Genomic DNA, 6,382 nt, shown 5'->3' with positions numbered 1-6,382 from the left:
AGAAAAAAGCCAGAAGTGCCACTGTGGCTCAAGTGGTAGAGCATTAGCCTTGAGCTGAATAGCTGAGGGACAGCACCCAGGCCCAGAGTTCAGGCTCCACGACCGGACCCCAAAAAATAAAAATAAAAAATGAAAAAGCTGGGCACTGGTGGCTTTTGCTTATAATCCAAGTTATTCAGGAAGCTGTGATCTGAGGACTGCAATTTGAAGCCATCCCAGGAAAAATAGTCCAAGACTATTATCTCTGCAAACATTCTGTCAAGCTGGGTGCTGGTGGATCATGCCTGTAATCCTAGATACTCAGGAGATTGAGATCTGAGCATCACATTTCAAATCCACCCTGGGCAAGAAAGTCCATGAGACTATTATCTCTAATAAACCACTAGAAAACTAGAAGTTGAGCTTTGCTCAGTGGTAGAGTGCTAGCATTGAGGTGAGTTCCATCCTGGAGTTCAAGCCCCAGGACCCACAAAAACAAAACAAAAAACTACTCGGACAATGCTGAAAGTTCACTGTGGCTCAAGTGGTTGAGCACCAACCATGAGCACAAAGAGGCTCAGGACTAGTGTCTAGGGGCTCAGTTCAAGCTTCAGGACACACTGGTGGGGAGAAAAAGGGAATATCCCAAGTGGAAATACAATGTACTATGTGATGGTTAACAATGCTTAAATTATCAAGGCTCAGAGATTTGTTTTACAGCAGTCTTTTTAATGTTTACACATGACCTTCATAAACTATCCACATGTTCATTTATTCCAGCCATTTTGACCTTCAGAGATAGAGAATATAGAAACCGTAAATGCCACTCTTCCTCTGAACACAGCATGACCACATCGCCTAAATCTAAGGCACATCTGTAAATGAAGATAGAAACCAAGTCTGTTCTGAGAGGCAAACTTCAATCTTGACCTTACAAAAGGGAAAGACCCAAAAATTTCCACCTGTCATCATTCCTTACAGAGAAAGAAAATAATAGCAAGGCAAACACAATATGAAAGCAAAGAAGAACAGCATAAGTGTAAATGCAAGTTATAAAAAGAGAAATAGAAAAGTCAGTGAGCTGAGCAGTGGTGGCTCAGCCCTGTAATGCTAGATACTCTAGAGGCTGTCTGAGGATTGCAGTTCAAAGCCACACAGGCAGGAAAGTCCATGAGATGCTACTCTTGAATTAACAACCAGAAAACAGAAAGTTGCATGGTGTCTCAAGTGGTGGAGCACTCACCTTGAGCTGAAGAGCTCAGGGACAACCCCCAGGACCAGAGTTAAAGACCCAGGACTGATGTTAAAAAAAAAGAAAGGAAGAAAGAAAAGTCAATGAACTCCAATCTTGGGTGTTTGAAAAGACTACCAAAGAATTGTACAAAACTTTTACTTGGATTGGCAAAGGAAAAACCAGAACATTCCAATTACTGAACCAGAAATGGAAGTATACACATGATTCCTGACCTGTAGAAATGCAAAACAGAGGCAGGAAAGGTGGCCCAATTTTATTATTTTAGCTCTTCAGGAGGCTGAGATTAGGAGAACAAGCACAAAAGTCCACAAGACTCCATCTCCAAAATAGCTTACAACTGGGCACAGGTTGTTACATGGAAACTGAGGTCTTAGTTACATGGAAACTGAGGTCTGAGGATCAGTGTTTGAAGGGAGACGAGGCAGAAAAGCCTGTGAGACTCTTACTTCAAAATAACCACAGAAAAGCTGGTAGTGAAGCTGAAGCTCAGATGGTAAAAAGCTCAGGGACAGCACCCTGGACTTGAGTTCAACCCCCTGGAAAGGCCCACCAAAAAACAGAATAAAAGACAGGAACAAAGTCCAAGGCTGGAGTCATGGCGAAAGTGGTAGGAGAGCAGCAGAGTAAGCAGTTTAAACTACAGGAGGCCCTGAATTCATGTACTTGTGCCTGCAGAAAATGAAAAAGAAAGAAACACAGACAGATGGGTACACATACACACACACACACACACACACACACACACACACAGAATGGATTCTAACAATTACATATAATTAGGAATGTTAAAATATCTAGGAATACTAACTCTGACAAAATTGACTCAAGGAAGCAGACATTGTTGACACATGCATATAATTGTAGCTAATAAGGAGGCTGAGATCTGAGGATTGCTGTTGGAAACCAGCCATGAGAAGAAATCCATCAGATTCTTATCTCCAACAAAGTACTGAGAAAAGACCAAAAGTGGTGCTATGGTTCAAGTGGTAGAGCACTAGTCTTGATCCAACAAAGCTCAGGGACATACGCATGACCTCAGTTCAAGCACCAGGACAAGAGAAAAAAAGGACCAAGAAAAAAAAATTGAATCAAAAAATAGCAGGAAATCTGCATAACTGAAGAAAAGATTGTATCTGTAGTATAAAGCCTCCCAACACAGACAATCCCACAGACACTCACAAACACACACACTATCACACACAGTTGTTTACCTATATTTGAATCACCAGAATGAAATTATATATATTTTAACAACAGATTATAGTAATTTAATAAAACTAAACCTTGTGAAACTTTGTCAAATGCAATGTACATTTTACTTGAACATTGACTAAATCATCTTCAGGATGACTGCATGAGGCTAGGCCTCACATTGAGTCTGTCATAATTTTTAGGACATAGATGAAATTCTGGGCTGGTCCCGGCTTATATTTATGAACCAGCAGTGACACAGGTTTTCTGCTTGACCTGACACCATGTCTCCTGCTCCAGGTCAAGTATGGGGGATATCTTCAGACCTCTGAAATACCCATGATGCAGAGGAGAGACCATTCTAGAATACTCTTCTTACCTGAAGATGCTGGATCTATATATGCTTCAAGGTAATATATTTTCAGGTGCCTATGTGACAAACCAACAGGTAATATCACTTTAGTTTTGTGCTAAGTATTGAATTTTATTTCCAAGTTTAATGCTTCTACTCATTACACATACTCAGCACAATTCATGACATCATGAAGAAATATAGTGCAATTCCTGCAAAATATGGTGAAAACATTCATCTTCTTGTATCTCAGTTACTGCAAATTAGCAATTGTACCATATGCAATACTTGTTTAGTGAACTAACAACAAAAGATAATTAGGACACATGAACTACATTGACATTTTCTATAACTTCATTTTATTTGAGATTCAGGCAGGACCTGTGTAGGCAGGTCCTTCACCACTGAGATACTCCCATAACCTACTTTCAGTCAGTTTCACACAGATTGTTACATAACACCTTCTATTATACACTCATTTTAAAACTTCAAAGATAAAATTTTATGTCAGGCTCTGGGGGCTCAGGCCTGTAGTCCCAGCTACTGAGGAGGCTGAGATCTGATGATTAGAATTGGAAGCCCCCTGGCAGGAAAGTCCATGACACTCCCCTCTCCAGTAAACTACTCAGACAACATCTGAAGTGGTGCTGTGGGCCAAATACGTACAGTGCTATCTTTGAGCAAAAGAGCTCTGGGAAAGTGTCCAAGCCAAGAATACAAGCCCCACAACTAACAACAACAACAATAATAATGATGATGATGATAATATTGCTCAAAGACTGATCCAAGTTGGATACAGTGGCTCACAGATGCAAGGTTCAATCAGAAGGATTCAGATCCAAGGCCATCCCAGGAAAAGTGTTCACAAGATTTCCCCTCCAATACTAGCTGGGTGTGTTTGTGTACACCAGATATCCAAGCCATCTTTAAGGCTGAGATTGGGATAGTTGTAGTTTTAGGTCAACCAGGGGAAAAAACAATTCCCTAAGACTCTATCTAAAAAGTGAAATCTCAGGATCTCTGTTCACATTTGTCATCCCAGGTACTTCAGGAAACACACAATAGGAGTATGAGGATGCAGCCTGACCTGGTATAAAGCAATGGTATAGCTCAAAAATAGCCAGAGTGAAAAAGGACAAGACCAGGTCTCTAGTAGTAGAGTCCCTGCCCTAGCAGTGCAGAGTATAGTGTGTAAATGCCACTGCTGCAAAAATAAAACTATGAACCAATTGTAAAATTGAATGTAATGGGTTGATTTGAACGAATCATGAAAATCTTTTATTCAATGCAGGAATGAAACAACTGAGTGATACGAGTGTCAGTGCTCATGAGTACAAAAGGGTTGAGTACTGAGAAACATGCATCCAGGAACACAGATATGTCCACAAGCCACAGGTCTGGTTTCATATGTAAACCAAGACAAAGAATGAAAATGGCAAAGAGGCAGTAAAAAGAGACAAACATGCTCACCAGGGTCAGGATGGTGCGTGTGGCCCTGGCCTCATGGTCAGGTCTTCGAGAGGCAATGTGGCTATGAATGTGCTGGACCATCTGTTTGTGTCTGTGCAGGACAAGGACCATGGAGCCACTGGTCCACATCATGAAAACCAAGCACATAATATCAATGGAAAGGTATAAGACTACTTGTGATAAATGTACAAATGGTTTTGGTGTAGTTGGTCTTATGCCGCAGTATCTATAATGCACGTGCAGAGTGCCTGTGTGTTGGGCCAATTACTCTCAGAGGCACATAAACATTTACCAGGACCTGCAGAATCCAGAAAAGGAAACCAGAGATTCCAAAGCAGTTAGGGAATGTAGTAGTGATCTTCCACCAAACATTTCTAGTGCAAAGCTTTGAGACTTGGAAACCACTCAGAAGGCAGGTGGTGTTAGAGAAACCCCTCTGGCTACTCTGCGGAAATACAAAGCAAGTTTACATGCGGCATCATCGAGAAAGAACTTCCATCCAATTCCTGCCATCCTCTCAGGAATCCCAGTTGATAAAACAACCACGTAGTTTGCAAAGACCAGATGGCAGAGGATGGGGTTTGTAGGCCTCACCTTCTGTCTAGTGAGGAGGGTGAGTAAAAACAAAGGAGACAGGAGTTCCCCAGGACTCCAGCTCCAGTCTGAGTGAGGAAGGCAACCCCAATTTCAATGTCGGCTTTGGCCATCTCTTCTTCCAAAAGTGGAAGTGTGTCTCAACTGACAGAACTGCAGCCTTGAGTGAAAACCTAAGCAAGAGATGGAGGCCCTCAGTTTAAGACTTTCAACTGGACATCCCACAGCACTGTGGTGTTTGAATGCTCCAGGCTCTTCAGTGACTCATGGACAACTAGCACTCTCAGTCTCTCTGCTCCTAAACAATTCTAAAGGATGCAGAAAAGCATATATTAAGGGCCTCGTACTCATGTACATACAAGAATTTGCCCATAAAATAGAGTTTCTGGTTAAAAGTTTTCAGTTAGAAAAGAATCTCCTAAACTAGGCACTCATATGTATCTCAGAAGACAGACCTGTGGATCAAACATTAAAGCCACCCAAACTCCAGGAGACACTTATTTCCCAATAACCACCAGGAACACTGAAGTGGCACTATGTCTCAAATGGTAGAGCACTAGGCTTTATTAAAATGGCGCAGGGACAGAGCCCAGGCTCTGAGTAAAACTTCGTGACTGACAAAATAATAAGAAGTATGAGTGCAAGAACAATGAGAGAAGGCAGATGGAGAGGGAACAAACTGAGGAAATTGGTGGGAATGGAAATGACAAGCCAAGGCATTAAAATTAATATCAACAAGCTTCTTACATTCATATCATAAATAGTCATGTAACAGGTGATTCCTGGACAAATCTCTTCCAATGTATATCATCAAATAATATGTGATTACATTAAATGTAAGTGTAAATCACATTGAGACATTACTCATGACAGAAACTATACAGAGGAGTATCAGATCATTTGAGCAGAGAATGCTCTACCCCGGAGCACACAAAGCTGTATGGTATCCAGGATACAAAGCAATGTGGAGCTGCATCAAAATTGCTAACTGAGGCAGGAGAGAGGCCTGTGATTTTCTCCAAACATTTTTTCCTAAAATACAAGACATTTGTCTCAATGTAACCTCACACAACACACACATTTTCAGAGAAGTTATTTCTGCATTTTCTTGATGAGTTACATTAACCACTGTTACTTACCTGAAAAGAATAGCTGCTTACCCAGTAGGAATTGGCTGTGAGGACAGAGGAGCAGAGGCAGTGGTCACAGCATGTGTGCTCAGCCACGGATCCCCAAGAAAAAGGCTCAGGACTCCATGATCTCATCTCCTCTGTGGGCATGCTCATCATGTCACCTGGAAGTTTGCTGACACTGTGTGCATGGGGAATACAGTTTCCCTGTAACAAACACTGGAGAATTGTGGATTCTGATGAGCACCACTGAAATTCCATGACCATTTCCAACCGAAGTGACCCACGGTGAGCAAAGTCGAGGGAATATTTGGAAACTTTTAAGACAATCTCATTAGCAGTGAGTAGAGGAAAATGAAATATATTGTGTAAGTGTGTGACACTGTAGGAATGGCTTTGGTGAATTTGTAG

At 41.5% G+C, this 6,382-nt stretch overlaps 1 pseudogene; it reads right to left on the bottom strand.

Moving 5' to 3' along the window:
• Positions 1-4,055: 4,055 nt before the first annotated feature.
• Positions 4,056-4,760, bottom strand: LOC106001748 (annotated as a pseudogene).
• Positions 4,761-6,382: the final 1,622 nt, after the last annotated feature.

This window comes from Dipodomys ordii, unplaced genomic scaffold, assembly GCF_000151885.1.
Source record: "Dipodomys ordii isolate 6190 unplaced genomic scaffold, Dord_2.0 Scaffold389, whole genome shotgun sequence".
In the NCBI taxonomy this organism is placed as follows: Eukaryota; Metazoa; Chordata; class Mammalia; order Rodentia; family Heteromyidae; genus Dipodomys; species Dipodomys ordii.
The sequence above is the reverse complement of the archived record's forward strand: the minus strand, read 5'-3'. Positions and strand labels throughout refer to the sequence as shown.